We start from the raw sequence: 21,595 nt of genomic DNA, 5'->3' as shown, positions 1-21,595 counted from the left end.
ATGCAAACAATGAATCATGGAACACTACGTCAAAAACTAATGATGTAATGTATGGTGATTAACATAATAAGATTAAAAAAAAGAAAATGGACAGAATGGATATCACTAGGGGTGTATAACTGATTGCAAAGTATAAGTATCTAAAATTCCTATTTTCCTTCTTTGCACCAAACAAATAAATGGCTCCTTCCCATGTAGTCCAAGGCATTCACACCCTGAATGCATTGATACGGCAACACCAGACTTTCAGGAAGTTGATGGGGCACATTGTAACAAACCACACAAAATCAGAGCACAGATCAAAAAGGTCCCAAATGCCAACCTACAGAATCATGCTATGTTAACACAGTCATCTGCATCTCGACTTGTAAGTTCCAGAAAATAAAGCAAATTAAGTCAGTATGGATAGTTGATCCTTCTTTCAGTACTATGACTTATAAATACCTTGGCTCCATGGTAAAATGACGAATATAACACATTTCTTCATATATTGCAGGAGTTTTCGTGTTAACACGTCAGCACACTTTAGTTATTCAGATGTATCCATGAAATATCCTTTTTCCCTGTTAGTTGGCAATTTGAGGTAGAATTTTTTTTAAACATTCCTCAATATCGTCACTACTTGCACACCAGCCTGATCTGAACTTAAACAGAAAAGAACACTGCCAAAGCTAATAAACCACGACTATGGAGACGTTAGCCAATGTACATTTCAGTAGTTTATGTTAAACAACCACAAATCCTCTGGTTTTGGAGGGTAGGTAGAAATAAGTCCATGTCTTCACTCTTATTATTATTTTTTTTAATCATTCTACCCTTTGCCTGCACAATGAGGCCTAGGCAAAGACCTGATAAAATTCCTGACACCCTTAAGCAGCTATAATTTCATCTTAACACATCTTATTTTAGTATCAGCTTAGGCTGTAATCTCCCTATTTCATTTCCTTGTTGCTGTTTTAAATGCAGCACTGTGCAGTTTCCAGACCTCAGTGCAAGACTTTAGATTCTAAGATTATTAGGCAAGAATTTCTTTTTCTTAGAGTTGTAAATCATTTGTAGAGCTAAAACACTTTGGAGTTGAATAAGTTAATGCACCTGAGAACTTCCAGGTATACCAGCTTCCTAACTATATGTAAGGCATTGTTCATGATGCAAAGGATGTACACAGATATGATAGAGTTCCTGCCCTTGGAAGCCTTCTGTATGCCTGTCAAATTATATCATTAAATTCAACAATGACTCATTGGGCATTTATTATGAATAGGACATTTTACAAGACTGCATGAGATACTCTGTCCTTGCTCTCAAGATGAATAGGATCTTTTTTCCCCCAACAGTTTGAAATTTCTAGCGAAAAAAATATACATAAACTATTACAATTGTTTGTGGGGTTTTTCCCCCCCACTCCATTTTTTCTTCCAGTTTTATTGAGAAATAACTGACATTCATTACAGTATAAGCTTAGGCATACAGCATCATGGTTTGATTTACATATATTGTGACCATTTATTTTTTAAGTTATCAAATTTTCTCATTTAAGCCACCTTTTTGTGTGTGTCTATTTAGAGAGCCTTTTGGAAATGAATTAAAGGTCTTTGACTTCTTCAATCTGTTGACAAACTCTTGAGAATGCTGAGGAATCTCCAGATAACCAGTATGCTTTCTCCTAGGACAAACTTCAGAGCTTCTTCCCAACTACCAGTGTTTTTCAGACATAAAAAAATACACATCATTTGATCTAAGGTAAGATTTTTGGTACCAGTGTCCCACTGTAAATATCTACCTAATGGAAGGCATTCTATTGCCAGCTTCAGCCGTTTTGCCTTGGCTAGGGATGTGCCTGTCTGCATAGCCTTATCAATGAAAGATCCCACTATATAAATTTTATCATGCTTGAAAGTAGTCATAACATTGGGAGAATCTGCAGTTAAATATATAATACTATCCTTTGGGAGTAAATCTACATGAGACTTTTCTGTTGCTGTTTTAAAATCAATTTGTCCCATTTTTCTCCGTAACGTTTAACTAACTCTTTATGATAAGCACCATCTATTTTAAGGTTGCAGAAATAAAGATGGAAAGGATCAACATCTCTTCTGTTCCATCCTTCACTTTATAAAAGTTGGGAAACAGTATTCTGGAGTTCTTTTGGTTTCATGTAATTATCATAATCCATGTCAAAAACCAAAGGTTGTCCAAACTGCATGGCCTGAGCACCTTTCCAGCCCATGGCAATGTTTACTAATGTACATTCTTGTCTCGTCTTCTCAAATGGAAAGTTTTTTAAGGCAATGACTCTATGATGCTCGTTTTTTTATATTTCTAATACCAAGTGTAATCCATAGGGACATATATTTAAGGGGAATATATGACTACTGAGGAAAATAGACATGAAATTTTTTTTCAATAAAGTGTGATTAGTGGTATAATAGAGGTATCATCAGGTACCAAAGAGGGATAAAGGACTAATAACTCACCTAGAAAGAGTAATAAATGCCAGTTGAATAAATGAATAAAAATACTAAAGTGAAGTTGCTTGAAATTTGGGAGGTTAAATTATTACTTTTCATTACACCTTATAAAATAGCTTGAATATTCAAGTGCCATTGCTTTTTGGAGCTAAGATTATTATTTTTATCTGTACTCACTACAATGTCTTAATAGTTGTATTTTGTTTTTCTTCAACCACAACAATGATCATTTGTCCTCAAATTGAAGAAAGCATAAAGTGATCCCATGGAACCAAAGACAAGATCTCTTTGAGTCATTCTTTTGAACTGAAACTTGAGGAATTTTGTGTTGGTGGAATTGTCTTAGATAGACATGTTTTGAGAATTTGGATCAGGCATCAGTGGAGATATCAGAGGGGGCCAATGGAGGGTGGGTTACCCAGTAAATATGTACCGTCTATTATGTGCCAGGCACTCTACGAGACCCTGGTGAAGAACAGAGAGTAATACATTGGTTCTGGCCAGAAGAAGCTCACAATAAATAGACATATGAATGAACAGGGCAAGAACAAACTTCAAATCTGGGCTACCTTTTGGTTTGTTGTCATGCAATCATGCACTCTTTACTGTAAGGAGTGGTTCTTAAACTGTGGACCCTAAGCCAGAACCATTAGTATCATCAGCAAACTTGTCAAAATGCAAATTTTCAGGCCCCAGGTCAGATTTACTGGTCCTAAATCTGGGGGTGGGCCCCTCAATCTGTGTTTAAACAAGTCGTGTAAATGTTACTGATAATGCACACTCAAGTTTGAGAATCACTCACCTTGCCCAGCTCCTTGCCCTTTTACCCCAGACACCAGTACTATACCACTAAAATCATGTCTTCCTACTCATCATGTAAATTAAGAAACTGGTGACATGGTTATGTACATTAAACATGAGTCCCATAATTTAACATTTATTAGTCACTTAAACACCAATATTTCTTCCCACCAATTTACGGTGTTGGTACAGTTTCTGTGGCAGCCTTTTCCCCCCCCTCACTTTCTGTAATGCCAGTCACAGTACTTCATAACAGGTGAAAATATAAAAGAAAGTGCTTTTAAAATCCTCAGAGATCTCCTGTATATTCTTTGCTTATAAACTTAGCTTATGTCCAAAGGAATTATGACCATAGTACAAAATTGTGGCTTCCTATAGACTGGTAAATGTCAACATGAAGAGGAGGCAGACATAAAGAGTACAGAGTCAACTAAATCTAAGACTATTTTCTCCTCCAAAGTAAGGACTATTTAGAGATGCCATTCTATTTCATAATCAGTAGTGGTGGCAGCACCTGTGATTATTCAAACCACTTTAAAGAAGAAAAGTGGCACTCCGTTACAACTAATCAGACTTCAGTTTAGTTTTTGAAGTCTGTTAGGGTGTTTTAAGAAATGGGTATGCCCAAAAATAGACTCAAAATGGATGAAAGACCTAAAGGTGAGACAGGAGTCCATCAAAATCCTAGAGAAGAACACAGGCAGCAACCTCTTTGACCTCAGCCGTAGCAACTGCTTCCTAGAAACATCCCAAAAGGCAAGGGAAGCAAGGGCAAAAATGAACTATTGGGACTTCATCAAGATAAAAAGCTTTTGCACAGCAAAGGAAACAGTCAACAAAACCAGAAGACAACTGACAGAATGGGAGAAGATATTTACAAATGACATATCAGATAAAGGGCTAGTATCCAAAATCTATAAAGAACTTCTCAAACTCAACACCCAAAGAACAAATAATCCAATCAAGAAATGGGCAGAAGACATGAACAGACATTTTTCCAAAGAAGACATCCAAATGGGCAACAGACACATGAAAAAGTGCTCAATGTCCCTCGGCATCAGGGAGATCCAAATCAAAAACCTCCATGAGATACCACCTCACACCGGTCAGAATGGCTAAAATTAGTAAGTCAGGAAACAACAGATGTTGGCGAGGATGCGGAGAAAGGGGAACCCTCCTCCACTGTTGGTGGGAATGCAAGCTGGTGCAGCCACTCTGGAAAACAGTATGGAGGTTCCTCAAAAAGTTGAAAATAGAGCTACCCTACGACCCAGCAATTGCACTACTGGGTATTTACCCCAAAGATACAAATGTAGGGATCTGAAGGGGTACATGCACCCCAATGTTTATAGCAGCAATGTCCATAATAGCCAAACTATGCAAAGAGCCAAGATGTCCATCAACAGATGAATGGGTAAAGAAGATGTGGTGTATATATATATACAATGGAATATTATGCAGCCATCAAAAGGAATTAAATCTTGCCATTTGCAATGAATGTGGATGGAACTAGAGGGTATGATGCTAAGCGAAATAAGTCAATCAGAGAAAGACATGTATCCTATGATCTCACTGATATGAGGAATTCTTAATCTCAGGAAACAAACTGAAGGTTGCTGGAGTGGTTGGGGGTTGGAGGGATGGGGTGGCTGGGTGATAGACATATGTGATATGGTGAGTGCTGTGAATTGTGTAAGACTGTTGAATCACAGACCTGTACCTCTGAAACAAATAATACATTATATGTTAAAAAAAAAAAGAAGATAGCAGGAAGGGAAAAATGAAGGGGGGGAAATTGGAGGGGGAGATGAATCATGAGAGACTATGGACTCTGAGAAAAAACTGAGGGTTCTAGAAGGGAGTGGGGTGGGGGGGATGGGTTAGCCTGGTGATGGGTATTAAGGAGGGCACGTACTGAATGTTATACGCAAACAATGAATCATGGAACACTACATCAAAAATAAAAAATAATAAAAAAAAGAAAGAAATGGGTGTGCCTATTGTCATTAGATCCACCCCACATGTCTGTCTAGCATAAATACCTGTCTTAGAGGAGAAGCAAGAGGCACGATAGGAAACTCTGTGATTTCTCAGCTATGGTCTTGTTGGTGAAACTAATAAGATAACATCCTCTCTGAATTCCTTTGAGGAAGAAGTGAAAAAAAAAATGCTGTAGATACATTAAACAGGAGATGCCCCCATGGAACTTCATCAATTCTACCCAGGATTTCAGAGGTGAATAGAAAGGTAAAGAACTTGGGATTGGAGATTTTGCCTTTTGTCTAGTCTCCTTCCTTGATATTAATTCATCAGCCATATGGAACTCTCAGCCAGGAAGGCATGAACACAATAAACTAGCCTAAATAGGAATTTTACTCTACAAATACATGTAAGTCAGCAAAATTTAAACACAAAGTTTATTACAACATCCCTACGTAGGAATTCTTTATATTTTGGGTTATTTTGTTGCCTTTCCTAACTTCCTATCTTGTGTGACTTAACTTATTATCCCTCTATATCCAGTCCAAGAATTAAACATTTTGTAGGATACACCTGTGGCAGAGTTTGTTGGCTCCTCAATGGACCACTCTTCTTCCCTATAAACAGACCTCTAGCTAAAAAGTAGTCTGAGCAGAAGGAGTCCCCACCCACAGTTCATGAGGATAAATCATAACTGGTCTACGTAAGTCATGGAGGTTTCATTTGATTTGCTAGTAATTGCTTTGGACTCAGCACAAGAAATGGATTCAGTCCATTTCTGACTAATGACATTCAAGAGAGAGTTTGAGGAAGAGCTTCCTTTCTGAGAAGAAAAAGAGCTGTCTTCTTTGTTAGGATACTGATGTGAGGGTATTTCCATGAGATGACAAGGGTAAGAACTAAAGGAAACAGCTGAGGATTGAAGAATGGAAGGATAACAAGACCCTGGGGGTTTTGGTCATATCTTTAAGCTGTTGAACCAATATCTTTGACTATCCACACTTGACTTCTTGCTTGGGGAACAAAACAAACCCCTGTTTGTTGAAGACATCATTGGTTAGGTTTCCAGTTATATGCAGCTTAACATGCTTCTGATAGTATGAAGTATATATTTCAAAAATATTTCAAGGCTGACTTTATTTGAAGTCCAAAAGCAATAGCCACATTGCCAGGGTATATGCCCTATGGAACTGGGCAACATCTTTCCACTAATCAGAGAAAGTGAAGTGTGAGCCTTCTCTTAGAATCCAAAAATAGGGTTCTAGGTAGTTTTTGCCATAAGTATCTTTGCCACAAGGATTTTTGCCACATATATTTTCGCTGTATAACTAAACGGTCATAAGGTGGTTTTTCTGTAGAAGAGAAAATCATGAAAAGTAAAAGAAGGATATAATGAAATAAGAAACTTGATAACAAAATTAAAAAGACTTTATTGCTATATATAAAATATTCAAATACATTTAAAAGGTGTGTAGGTTGGTCAACACTGCTCAAATAACTGATTTTATCTTGCAGCTTTTATCCAAGTACTTGTCTTCAGTGAAGCCTTTCATTAATAGTATTATATAGTTTTTTGCTTGTTGATTTGTCTCATTTGGCATCATACTTTTCCTTTTTTCACCAAAATTTTTTCCTTTATTAAGAGAGGTATTTCCAAATACTAGGATGCATATTTGTGAGCTTTATATTGCTTTCTGAAAGCCTTTAACACGGTTGTTTGTTTTTGGCATGTTGTCACATGTCTCTTTGATAGAGGTTCCAAAGCTGTATGGGAAATATGGAATCAAAACTGTGTGCCACTATATGAACCATTATGAGGGCTAAGATTTATATAATATAAAGAATGGGAGTACCATATCAATGTAGAAATGAAAATGAACAGTCAACCGGTTATTTTTTATGAAAAAATTGCCTTATGGCCCATTAGTCATGTGGTGAAAATGCTTGTGGCAAAGGTGCTTGATTTGAAAAGTATGGCAAAAATGGTTCCATTTTAAAAGAATGTGGATATTTATTAATCATGAGGTAAAAACTAATTTCCATTTCACTCAGTCCCCCATGAGGATTTTCAAACTTTTCAACATGGTAAACTCACATATCACTGTAGAGGTTTGTATTCATTTCATTCTACAACTTTAGAAATTGTCTTAACTTTGTCTCCCAGCTCTTATTTCAGTAATTTTAATTTCTAAGATCTTCTTTCTTGGGGCGCCTGGGTGGCTTAGTCATTAGGCGTCTGCCTTCGGCTCGGGTCGTGATCCCAGGGTCTTGGGATCGAGCCCCACGTTGGGCTCCCTGCTCGGCGTGAGGACTGCTTCTCCCTCTCCCACTCCCTCTGCTTGTGTTCCCTCTCTCGCTGTGTCTCGCTCTGTCAAATAAATAAATAAAATCTTTAAAAAAAAAAATCTTCTTTCTCTTTGTTTTTATCTCTTCCTTTCTTTTTCTTTTTTTTTTTTCACCTTGGTTCTTCCCAGATCTAGAGTGTTTTAAAAAGTTATTTTCTCTCTGTTCACTAAAGCATTCTTGTTTCTCCCATGGTGAGGTTTAAAACCTCTTTTGTTAATGACCTTGGGTGTATATTTTTATTTAAGAACGAGTGACTACAAGCCCAAGAATAGCTAGAAAAGGTTTCTTCTGCTGCTTACTAAGGTATTTTTTATTCTCCATTGCTCTTTCCCTATGAGAATTATAACAAGTTCAAAGCATGTAAGTGTCCACTAGAAGGTTGGATTTAGAGTTTTAGCTGTCAGAGGGCAGGTCCTTCAAAAGCCTGAAGGAAGAGGTCTTTATTCTGGTCCTAGAAGCCTAAGCTCTCTACAGACAGTTCCTTCCACTTCTTTAGAGCACAATTCTCTCCTTTTTTTGCTTTAGGGTAAACACTGTGTTCCAGTCACTCTGCATGTGGAGACTGGGGAGGAACCGGGCAAAGACATTCGAATTTATCCCACACAAACACACATCGTGTTAACCCCGCGCCTCACCTTTGCCTCTTGCGCTTCCACTGCTTCTCACCCCAGAAGCTGCTCAGGTTCCAGCTTGTACATTGACTCCTGTTCCTTCCAGCTCTTCAGAGTGTACTCCGGGCTATGATTCCACCACTAATTTTTATCAGTCCACAGCAATCTCTGTTCACTTTCCATCTCCCAGAACTTTGTTGAAATCCCTCAGTGTCTGGAACATTTCCTTCCATTTCTCTTCACTGTACTATTGAGTTTACTCTTTCTTTTACTTCTAACTTCTCTTTTAGTGGAGCCTCAGGCAAGATAGAAGGCATGCCTATTATCAGCCCACAATTTCTCCCATAATTCTCTTATTTTAAGTGTCATTCATTTCTATCTACTTTCTTACTGGCAGTTCCCTCCAGATGCCCTGCTTCAACCCTGATCTCTAGGGTTTCTCTATCTTCTTCCTTGTGCTCTATTCTCTGGCTTCTTTATTACAGAAGCTCAAAATAATCACTTTTGCAATATTACAGGTTTTTTCTGAGGGTGGGAGGAAATATTCAGAGGAAGAAACTGAGAATGAAGCATTAAAGCCAGAGTACTCTTTAGCCATCAGGGAAAAGACAAAGGCTGGTAACATTCATATATTATTAATTTTTACCCTATTACACCTATGTTCTTTTCTGCCTGCCTTCATTAGTTTATACGGTCCTTGAAATACTTGTATACAGTTGCAAACCCGGAACACTGAAGATAAACAATATACACATAAAGAGAAAATGAATTATAGTGTTTACCTGATACAACTATAAAATTACATCTGAAGCGTAAAGCAATTGGTGTGATGGAACATAGGTTTCAGATGGCAGAGCCAGGGCAATGATTAGCTGAGAGGGATACCAAAGGCTCTCAAGACACGTGCTTATTTATTTTGTTTGTTTGTTTTAGCTTTTAGTACATAGATCAGACTGCCACTGGCTTGAAGTTATAAAGTAGGTTGAAGATTTCAAAGTATGAAGGAACCTCCTATAGTTTTAAGCTTTTCAAGGAAGAGAATAAAAGGACCAGACATACTATGCACAGGACTAGAAAGCAGAGGGTTCGGGTGACTGAGAAGATCTGTAGCCTTCATTCTGAAGGCCTAAAACAACATCCAGGAAAGCCACACTACCGCCAGCCAGTCTGAGGCTGTACAGCGAACATGCAAGAACTCTGGAACCTTCAGCTTATAATCAAACAGAAGCAATCATTTTTCTCCTCTGTGTTAGACAACCCCCTTGTTTCTGCCTACCCTGAACACTCAAGAAGTTGTACAATGGAAGTGAGCGAGTGAGACTTTCTGGGGTGAACCTCTTCGGTGTTGCCCAGAGGCAATCACTGTTGTATTGTGCTACTTGTGGGCAGAGCGAAGAGGGAAGGAGTGAAATCATTATCATAAAGTTCATAGTAGCAGGTATATCAGGCAGTCACCCCCTTGCTTAAGTTCCATGAGAAGATCTGTACTCTCTCAAACACTAACATAAGTCTGATGTCTTTGTTGTGCAGCAAAGTCACAACTCTGTCTAGCAAATTTAACAAAGATCAGATAAAGTCACTGACTTATGATTAACAATATAGATAAGAAATACCTACTAGATGTGTCTACTTTAGAAAACTTTGGCTTTTCCTTTTAGAAATAGTTTTTTAAAAATAAGTTAATTTCTTTTTCAAAACAATCACTAGTTCACCAAATTTATATATAACCACAGCATAAGGAAAAACACTTATTGCTATAACATTTACTGAAGATCTAATTTGTACCATTCATAGTAGATATAAATACAGGGACTTTCTGACTGAGGAGTACTGAGCTTATTTTCTATAGCCAATAGGATTACTACAGGTCATTCAGGTCAAACTGTCCTGGAGAGTTAGGTTTAAGAATGACTAAAATCTCTCCCTAAATAGAATTTTGTATATTATCATATTACTTTAAGTTTCACCAAATTTTCTTTTCACTTTTTACCAATTCACCAAAGTCCTTTAATTTTCATTAGAGAGAAAAATCTAGTGATTTATACTTAATCTGTTTTTTACTAAATTATTTCCAACAGTGCCACATAGCAAGAGTTACACATCAGAGAGTCAACAATTAAAGAAATGTGCATATTCAAAAACAATCCATCTAAAGTATACAAAGAAATTTTAAAACTCAACAATAAAGCAAATGAACAATCTGATTAAAAAAAAGGCCAAAGACCTTAACAGAAACCTGACCAAAAAAGACATACAGGTAGCAAAAAAGCATATGAAAGATGCTCAATGTCATATGTCATATGTCATCAGAGAAATGCAAATTAAAACAACAATGAGATATCACTACACCCCTATTATAATGGCTGAAATCCAGAACATTAAAACACCATATTCTGGCAAGGATGTGAAGCAACAGGAACTCTCATTCATTGCTGGTGAGAATACAAAATCATACAGCCATTGTGGAAGACAGTTTGGTGGTCTCTTGCGAAACTAATCATAACCAGGGGTGCCTGGGTGGTTTAGTTGGTTAAGCATCTGACTTCGGCTCAGGTCATGATCTCAGGGTCCTGAGACCGAGCCCTACATTGGGCTTTCCTGCCTCTCCCCCTGCTTGTGCTCTTTCTCTCTGACAAATCAATAAATAAAATCTTAAAAAAAAAGACATGGTGGAAACTTAAATGAATATTACTAAGTGAAAGAGGCCAATCTGAAGAGGCTACACACTACATACTGTATGTTTCCAACTATATGACATTCTGGAAAAGGTAAAATTATGGAAATGGTAAAAAGATCAGTGAATTCCAGGGGTTAGTGGGATAGGAAGGATGAATAGGTGAAGCAAAGGGTTTTTAAGGCAGTGAACGTACTATTTATGATAACATTATGGTGGATATATGTCATTATAAGTTTTGTCCAAACCCACAGAACGTACACCACCAACAGTGAACTCTAATGTAAATGATGGGCTAACGTAAATGATGGACTCTGGGTGATAATAATGATGTGTAATGTAGGTTCATCAACTGTAACATATGTACCACTCTGAGGGGGAATGTTGATAATGAGGAAGGCTGAGCGTGTGTGGGAATAGGGGGCATATGGTAAATCTCTGTACCTTCCACTCAATCTTGCTGTGAACCTAAAAAGGCTATAGAGAATAAAATCTACTAGAAAAAATCGAATAACTTGTTCACCATGACAACTGAGTAGCTTCCAAATGTGAAAAATGAAGCTACTCCTGAAATTACGATAGAATGATTCAAACTCTCCTACAAATACATCATTTTTAATATTCTGAAGATTAGTGGATTATCACATCAAGCCTCTGGAAGCAGAAACCTGCCAATGGCCAAGAAAAAGACACCTTGTTCTATTCCAATTGTAGGCAATAACTGGTCCTTGAGGGTAGTAAGGAAAGGATAGGAAACTAAACAGCAAACAGCAAGGGTTGTTCCAATTCTGGGCAAACCTACCTGGGGCCCTAGAATGGTAAGCTTCAACCATTCTCCAGTCTAAAGCTCTTCTAGGAAGATGGCACTGAATGGAAAAGAAAAAAGAAAGGCAATTACATGGTATATTACTTACACAGACTTTGAAACAATGCTAGAGCCCTCAGAAGTTTCTCTTGATTGGCTTTTAGGTAATAACACTCTTTTTTATGAGATTCAAATTCTTTCCCTTTTGGGTTCACCACTTTGTTGTTGTTGTTGTTGGTGGTGGTTTTTTTTTTTTACAACACCTGTCAAACTCCTCCCCATATACTTAAAAATTTGTGAAGAAGGTAGATCTTATGCCAAGTATTTTATCATAATTAAATACATTAATACATAGGGTGGGAGGAAACTTTTGGAGGTGATAGACATGTTTATGGCATTGATTGCGGTGACTGTTTCGTGATGTACACTTATGTCTAAACTCATCAAGTTACATATATTAAACACATAGAGCTTTGTGTAGACCAATCAAGATTTTTTAAAAATCTCAAAACAAAACAAAAACTTCCCAAACCACATTTAATTCTGCCTCTCATTACCATTTATATTGTTTGCAAATAGTTTCTCATTTTTTTTTAAAGATTTATTTATTTATTTGAGAGAGAGAGAGAGAGCACACGTGTGTGCATGTGAGCATGAGTGAGGGCAGAGGCAGAGGGAGAGAATCTCAAGCAGAGTCCCTGCTGAGCATGGAGCCCAATATGGGGCTTGATCTCAGGACCCTGAGATCATGACCTAAGCTGAAATCAAGAGTCGGATGCCCAAGTGACTAAGCCACCCAGGTGCCCCTAGTTTCTCATTTTCATCTCATTATTATAATATATATCTCGTCAGGAGTGGTACATTCTAAATTTTAGTCTTTTTTTTAAAGATTTTATTTATTTATTTGACAGAGAGTGACACAGTGAGAGAGGGAACACAAGCAGGGGGAGTGGGAGAGGGAGAAGCAGGTTTCCCACCAAGCAGGGAGCCCAATGCAGGGCTTGATCCCAGGACCCTAGGATCATGACCTGAGACGAAGGCAGATGCTTAATAACTGAGCCACCCAGGAGCTCCCTAAATTTTAGTCTTTATTGAGAGGCCTGAATACTACTTGACTAAACTCCTATTGTGTTTTAAATGACCTCAATTTTGTGACTGCATCAAAGCAAAGCATTCCACTGTCCTGACTATATTCACTCATACCTTATTTTCTCTCTCTCTTACTCCCTCCCTCCCGGGCCCTAACACTGCTCCTTCCTTCTTCAAAATATATCCCCCCCAACTTTTTAAAGTAGATTCTCTTTTTTGATCAGTACAATCTAACTCAACTATCTTTTTGTCAGCTTCATAGAGGTATAATTTACATGCAAAATTCAATAATATTAAGTGTACACTGAAATAAGTTTTGATAAGTGTATACAATGGTAACTGCCATTATAATCATGATACAGAATATTTCCATCATTCTAACAAGTTCCTTTGTGTCCCTTTGTGGTCAATCCATTCCCCTCACCCAAACCAGTAACAAGTACCAACCATTTTTTCACTAGATTTTAGTCTTTTTTCTAAAAGTTTATATAAATGGAATCATATAGTATGTAGTTTTTACATATGCGTTCCTTCACTTAGCATAATATTTTCAAGATTCACCCATGTTGCTGCATGCATCAATTTTTAGTCCCTTTTAAGTTGCTGAGAATTGTATGAATATATCAAAGGATGTTTATTCATTCACCAGTTGATGGCGTTTGGATTATATCCAGTTTGGGGCTGTTATTAATAAAGCTGCTAAAACATTTTGAGTACCAGTCTTTGTGTGGAAATGTTTTGATTTTTCTTAGGTAAACAACAAGGGTAGAACTGCTGAGTCATATGGTAAGTTTACATATAACATTTGAACAAACTGTCAAACTTCTCAAAGTAGCTCCAATGATCCTTCTTCAAGTATAATTTTGCACTTTGGCTAGCAATGTATGAGAGTTTCAGTTGTCCCATATCTTTGCCAACACTTGGGATTGTCAGTCCTTTTAATGTTAACCATTCAAGTGGGTATGCATTGGCAACTCAAGTGGATTTAAATCTACTATCTTGCTCTTTGCTTTTTATTTGCCTTTTTTAATTTGTTTCCTTTCCCTTATGTTTCTGCCTTCTTTTGGATTTACTATTATTTTATGGTATACCTCAACATACCTCAAATGACTTGTGATCAAGGCCAAAGGCTTATGACTCTATAGAGACTTTATTCACTCAGTGGGAACTCATTTTATCTCATCATCTACCATCCTAAAATGGATCCACAGAACTTGATCACACATTGTTAACTTAAAGAAGAGATGGAGTTTGCATTAAGGAAAGAGTAAGAATTAGTGGGGAAGGGATAAGGGAAGCACAGATGTGAAAACCAAGCTGCAAATTCAACTGTTTGTTTTTAAAGCTATAACACAGTCTTGAAGCTGTTTCCTTTTAAGAAAACTATGTAGGAAGAAAAGGAAAAAAAGTAATTTATTATTATATTTTCAAGTATATTCTCTATTGATGTGATGAATTTTATTAAGGGTAGGTGAAAAGGAAATAATCTTTAAATAAAATACAAAGAATGGTGTTCTGATTCTTGGTAAGTATAGTGTAAATTCAGAGATTAAATTTAGAGGATAACTGAACATGAAGAACCTATGAGTTGTACCTGGAGGGATAACAGCAGAAACACATAGAAATTCAATACGAAAAAGAGGGTGGTGGACGGACACATGGTCCCTCCTCCTGCTGAGATAGAGGGAAACATCACTTAAGGGCTTGGAGTGAAGCTGATGAAGCATAGGAAATGAAAAGAGAAAAAAAGGAGACAGTGAGTCTGCTGAAGGAGAAGGATGGGGATTTGTACTTTCTGCAAAGCAGGAGACGGTTCTCTGACACTGATCACTGATCAAAACACATCTATGACTACCTTTCTAAATAGTTCAGTTGGAGGCACATTTACGAATAAAATCCATTATTTAGAGAACGACATGGAGAAGTTAAATGGCCATATTTATATTCTTACAGGGTGGGAAAATGTGTTATTTTATCTGAGTGTTTATAGTGAATAGATCAAAGAAAATCAGGTCACTGGGATTGGAAAATTTCCTGGCAGGAAAGAACTCAGCATTAGTGAATTTCTTTTATTCTCTTAAGTTTTTCTTTGGGATTTTTCTTGTTTAAGCAATCTCTACACCCAGTGTGGGGCTTGAACTCATGAACCCAAGATTAAGAGTTATACATTCCATCAACTGAGCCATCCAGGTGCCCCCTTTTTTCTTTTCTTTCCTCCCCTTACTCTGACCCCCATTACTCCATCTCCCTTTCTTCTTTCAAGAAACAGTGCACTGGTCCTCAGTAGTATGTAACTGAGGCAAATATAGACTCAGTTAAATTCAATGAAAGTATGTGTGTCTTATATATGTTAAAATAAGGCAATTTCTGTAAAATAGCCAATCATTTCCTCTGCTTTTACTTCTTGAGAGACTCCTCTGGAGATATGTAAATTATTGATTCCATCTGGTTTATTGCCATCAGGGCTGCTTGAGTGTTTATTTTCTGAAGGCAGGTGTAAATAAAGCTAAGTTACTTTCCAGGAAAGCTGGATAAACCTGAAGTATAATTCTCCTCTTCCAGATGCCATCCCAGACGTAGAAATTTACAGAGAAACATATTACCTTTTAAGGTCAGCTAAAGTGAGGGGCTCAGGGGAAAATTACCAAGTTGCAGCTGTAATCAACTACTCTAAAACACTCTTTCTGAATGGCAAAGAAAAGTTGAGGGCCTTGTAATTTTTTTGGGTTTTTCTATCCTTTTTTTTTTTTCCTTTCTTGGAATAGGGTAAGTGGAGGTATGTCTGTCTGATAATGTTGCTTCCATATAAAGTGGTTTTCCTTAGTGTGAGGTAGGATTGATTTTGAAGTGTATTTCTACTCATACTACTCTCCTCATTTTCTTTCTCTATTTTTTGCTCCCATCATCTTCTGACATGAAGCTTATCTGATTAAATACATCATTTCTAAACTAAATGGAAAATGATGAGGAGGCAAAATCTTTTTTGAAGTCCTCTTAAGTTTACATTTCCAAATTAGCCCTAAATACACTCTAAATCAACTCTAAATAAAAGAATTATGGACAAGACTCAAATCCTACTTACTTTCCTAGGCATGTGGCATTTCTCTGCTCTAAAAAGATAATGTACCATTTATGAATTAATGATTCACTCACTGCTTATTGAATTAGTGGATTATAAATCATATTTAGACACTGAAATTGAAAATAATATTGAGATGTGGAAATAATCATCTCTGTTAGTACATTTAAGGCATATCTATAGTTTCTACATTGCCAATCCATACAAAAAAACTTCCAAGTTTGTGCTGGGCAATGGTCCAGGCATTATAAGCTCTGAGTATGGCTAATTAGTGAGCAAAAAATAGATAATGTGCTATGTGAAATATCAAAGATTGTCAGACGTGCCATAATAATCTAGAGAAGAAAAGTAAATCCTTGCACTTGTTTTAAGCCTTTAAGATTTCCCAGTTAGTTATTAGCTGCAATTCTCTAAGACTTTATTCTGGGATATTAAGTTGCTATTCTCAGGTAGTCTCTACATGTTCTGTCAACAAACCATCTTAGTTCTTCTTTGAACTATAGAATCATCCTGATTCACTGACCTGTTAGGAAAAAAATCCCAACAAAGCCAAAATGAGAAAAGGCAAATTCATGTTTACATTTATTTTGGTGTAGTATAAAAGGCCAGAGATTTAGAACGAAATGGATCTGGATTCCAGTCCCAGTCTACCAGGTACCACCACTGTGGTCCTGAGAAAGTCTATTAACTCTTATGGGTCCAGTTTGCTCATCTGAAAAATGAGATTGTTGTGGGATTGCTTTGAGGATTAAATAATAGAAGTTATGCACAGCACCTGGAGAGTAGATTCTCAAGTAATAAATGATAGCTCTCTCCTTCCATTCCATTTACATTTTGAGCCTCCAGGATAAAAGGATAGTTGGTCTTTAAGGATATGCAAAATCTTTCTCTCTCTTCTCTGAAAGCATTTAGCAGATAGGAGGTGCTCAGAAAATGTGAGTTCCTTGTCAAATGTTTATTTGCCTCACCAGACTACAGGCATCCACTGGGCCATAACCCTTCTCATACATTACCTGACTCCATCCACAAAGCAACTGTGAAGCAGACCAATTCTGACTTCCTCATTTCTCATTCCAGAAGCAGTGAGTCAGGCTGAAATAAATAGTGGAGTGCATAAATATTTGCAAATCTGGAATAAACAACACCCATTTCTGGGGTAGATGAACATGAAAGTACTGATGCAGATATACGTATTACTGAGGATGGAAATTTTAGAATTTGTGCCCTCTTATGTATTGACTAAGCCTCTTGTTTGACCGAAACTAGAGAGTCACCGTTATAATTGTGGGTGAAGGTAGGGCTCATAAAAAATGATGTTCTTTTAATTTTTCAAGGTTGAACTTGAATGCATTTGTATATTACACTTTCAGCAGTAATAAAACTAAGATAAGCAGAAAGGAATATAATTTTGCATCTCTTATTCAGAAAATTTATATTCTGTATAACCCTATAAAGTTAAGTATCATCAGCCTTACATAGTCTGATTTGGGTTATTCATCAATGGATATGTAAATAAAAGTCTATTTTAAGGCACACTGTTCAAAGTAACATTTAAAAGGGTAATACTTTTGAAAATATTAAACCAATGTATTTTATATTTACCACAAATCCACTTCTCTATGACTCCCCACCCATTAGATGAGTAATATTCATTACTTGAGATATTTCCTAGAACAAATAAGTCATTATTCAACTTTGAGCTTCAGAATTAAATTATTCCTGAGTTCACAGCTAGATGATAGTCCTGTGAACCAAGCTTTGCTGGGAGTAGTAGTATGTTTTCTAAATTTTGAAATCTTCCTTTTACACTGAAAAAGCAAAACAAGAGAGTCAGAGGCCTGGGTTTTTACTATTGGCCTCAGTGCACAGAGAAGGAAGGCTGTCAGGAAGGCTCAGACGTACAGAAAGAAGAAGCCATCCTACTCTAGAGAGGACTTCGAGAGCTCTGGAGGAGATGTAATTAGGGTAACTCTGCCTGGATCCTCGAGATGAAGTCAGATACTCCTACCACCCTGGACCAAAGATAGAGGGAGAAAGAATAAGATAGTAGTAAGTGCAAAGCAGTGGGAGCATATACTTCTTTTCCATTTGGGCTATAGCCAGAGAATGCTTCTGAGGTATCTTGCAGCCACTGGAAAGGAGAGTAGAGCAGACCCTGTCTGTGTGACATGTTTATACAGAGGTGGCCCCCACACCCCGGCCTCCATGTGGCATGGAAGGATTTAGACCTAAAAGTCTCTTTTGGTGGACTGGAAGTGGGGCAAGATAGGGGATTTGGCAGGTAGTTAAAAATTAAGAAGCAACTTGCCTTTTAGGGGTTTGAGGTGAGGAGAAAACTGGAGGGCAGATGGAAAATGCCCTGAGTATTGGAGGTATTCAAACACACAGTAAACTGCTACACCCCAATCCAAAGTTGGTGAGAGCCACCATGAGGTCTAGATACTTCCCCGCCTACCGTCACAACGTTACCTGAACTTGACCTTGGGAGAAGGGGAAAAATGAAGAAAAAGATGCCTCGAAAGACTACTACCCTTCTCCTACTATTTTACATTAGGGCTGCCTGGGTGGCTCAGTCACTTAAGTTGCTGACTCTTGATTTCAGGTCAGGTCAGGATCTCAGGGTCCTGGACTGAGCCATGCATGGGGCTCTGCCCTCAGTGTGGAGTCAACTTGATGATTCTCTCCCTCTCCCTCTGCCTCTCCCCTCCTCGTGTGTGTGAGTGCATGTGCATGTGGGTGTGTGTGTGTGCGCACTCACCCGCTCTCTCTCTCAAATAAATAAATCTTAAAAAAAAAAGGGGTTTCACTTAAAAAAAACTGAGTAATCTTGAATGGGCTATTTTGTGGTGGCAGCTGTTAAGTGTTTGCTACTGAACAGAAATGGGGGCTACTAAGCAAGATAAGGTGGAATATATAAATTAATTTCCTGCATATCTGAATTGTACCCTTTGCTACTTTTTGGAGGTCCAATTAAGAATTTTTGGTTTGTCCAAAGCTCAGTGCTTGAACTATTTGAATTAGTAACTAGAAACACCACTTGCTTACTCACATTACAAGATTATATAGAGTATCAGAGTTTGCAGAAGTAAAAATAGTATTTAATTAACCATAAAATGCTACTGAGTATTGTTCTATGCATTTATTTTATTTATTTATTTTATTATTATTTTTAAAAGATTTTATTTTCAGGTAATCTCTACACCCAACGTGGGGCTTAAACTCAACCCTGAGATCAAGAGTCACATGCTCCACCAACTGAGCTAGCCAGGTGCCCCTCTATGAATTCATTTTAAATGTGTCTCTGTGTGGGGGTGCCTGGGTGGCTCAGTCGGTTGAGCGTTTGACTCTTGATTTCAGTTCAGGTTATGATCTCAGGGTCTTGGGACTGTGCTGGTGTCAGGCCCTGCACTCAGTGGGGAGTCTGCTTGTCCTTCTCCATCTGCTCTTCCACTGCCCCACCCCCCTCACTCTCTTAAAAAAAAATGTGCCTACATGTGTGTTATGACTCCTGAATTTTGGGGCTTCAATTAGCAGAGAGGTCAAATCAAATTCCTATTTGTCTTGTCCAAAAGAACCTAGAGGCATGAATATGAAGAAATCTTAAACATAATCATTCTAACACCTAGAGCCCCAAATTAGCAGGCTACACTAAGGTTAATTTATATTCTACATTATGAGAGCTCCAGCAAGAGTCCTTAAAAGAAATCAGTTTGGCAAAAGCAAAACATATATCTCTTTCAAATCCAACATTATTAACCTAAAATGAGCATTTGTTTTTTTTTTAATTTTTATTGTTATGTTAATCACCATATATTACATCATTAGTTTTTGATGTAGTGTTCCATTATTCATTGTTTGTGCATAACACCCAGTGCTCCAAGCAGAATGTGCCCTCTTTAATACCCATCACCAGGCTAACATATCCGCCCACCCTCCTCCCCTCTAGAACCGTCAGTTTGTTTTTCAGAGTCCATGTCTCTCATGGTTCGATTCCCCCTCTGACTTACTCCCCTTTATTCTTCCCTTCTTGCTATCTTCTTCTTTTTCTTTTTTCTTAACATATGTTGCATTATTTCTTACAGAAGTACACATCTATGATTCAACAGTCTTGCACAATTCACAGCACACACCATAGCACATACCCTACCCACTGTCTATCACCCAGCCACCCCATCCCTCCCACCCCCCACCACTCCAGCAACACTCAGATTGTTTCCTGAGATTAAGAATGCCTCATATCAGTGAGGTCATATGATACATGTCTTTCTCTGATTGACTTATTTCACTCAGCATAACACCCTCCAGTTCCAACCACGTCATTGCAAATGGCAAGATCTCATTCCTTTTGATGGCTGCATAATATTCCATTGTGTATAGATACCACCTCTTCTTTATCCATTCATCTGTCGATGGACATCTTGGCTCTTCCCACAGTTTGGCTATTGTGGACATTGCTGCTATAAACACTGGGGTGCACGTACCCCTTCGGATCCCTACATTTGTATTTTTGTGGTAAATACCCAGTAGTGCAATTGCTGGATCGTATGGTAGCTCTATTTTCAACTGTTTGAGGAACCTCCATACTGTTTTCCAGAGTGGTTGCACCAGGTGCATTCCCACCAACAGTGTAGGAGGGTTCCCCTTTCTCTGCATCCCCGCCAACACCTGTCGTGTCCTGACTTGTTAATTTTAGCCATTCTGACTGGTGTGAGGTGGTATCTCACCGAGGTTTTGATTTGGATTTCCCTGATGCCGAGTGATGTGGAGCACTTTTTCATGTGTCCGTTGGCCATTTGGATGTCTTCTTTGGAAAAATGTCTGTTCATGTCTTCTGCACATTTCTTGATTGGATTATTTGTTCTTTGGGTGTTGAGTTTGAGAAGTTCTTTATAGATTTTGGATACTAGCCCTTTATCTGATAGGTCATTTGCAAATATTTTCTCCCATTCTGTCGGTTGTCTTTTGGTTTTGTGGACTGTTGCTTTTGCTGTGCAAAAGCTTTTTATCTTGATGAAATTCCAATAGTTCATTTTTGCCCTTGCTTCCCTTGCCTTTGGCGATGTTTCTAGGAAGAAGTTGCTGCGGCTGAGGTCGAAGAGTTGCTGCCTGTGTTCTCCTTTAGGATTTTGATGGACTCCTGTCTCACATTTAGGTCTTTCAACCATTTGGAGTCTATTTCTGTGTGTGGTGTAAGGAAATGGTCCAGTTTCATTCTTCTGCATGTGGCTGTCCAATTTTCCCAACACCATTTGTTGAAGAGACTGTCTTTTTTCCATTGGACATTCTTTCCTGCTTTGTCGAAGATGAGTTGACCATAGAGTTGAGGGTCCATTTCTGGGCTCTCTATTCTGTTCCATTGATCTATGTGTCTGTTTTTGTGCCAGTAGCATAATGTCTTGAGGATGACAGCTTTGTATTAGAGCTGGAAGTCCGGAATTGTGATGCCGCCAGCTTTGCTTTTCTTTATCAACTTTCCTCTGGCTATTCGGGGTCTCTTCTGGTTCCATACAAATTTTAGGATTATTTGTTCCATTTCTTTGAAAAAAGTGGGTGGTATTTTGATGGGGACTGCACTGAATGTGTAGATTGCTCTAGGTAGCATTGACATCTTCACAATGTTTTTTCTTCCAATCCATGAGCATGGAACGTTTTTCCATTTCTTTGTGTCTTCTTCAATTTCTTCCATGAGTATTTTACAGTTTTCTGAGTACAGATCCTTTGCCTCTTTGGTTAGATTTA

At 37.9% G+C, this 21,595-nt stretch overlaps 1 pseudogene; it reads right to left on the bottom strand.

The window, feature by feature from the left end:
* Window positions 1–1,521: 1,521 nt before the first annotated feature.
* Window positions 1,522–16,866, bottom strand: LOC113928608 (annotated as a pseudogene).
* Between the last annotated feature and the right edge of the window lie 4,729 nt (window positions 16,867–21,595).

The sequence above is a fragment of the Zalophus californianus genome, chromosome 5 (assembly GCF_009762305.2).
Source record: "Zalophus californianus isolate mZalCal1 chromosome 5, mZalCal1.pri.v2, whole genome shotgun sequence".
Classification (NCBI taxonomy): Eukaryota; Metazoa; Chordata; class Mammalia; order Carnivora; family Otariidae; genus Zalophus; species Zalophus californianus.
Note: the sequence above shows the minus strand (reverse complement) of the source record. Positions and strands in the feature narration are given on the sequence as shown.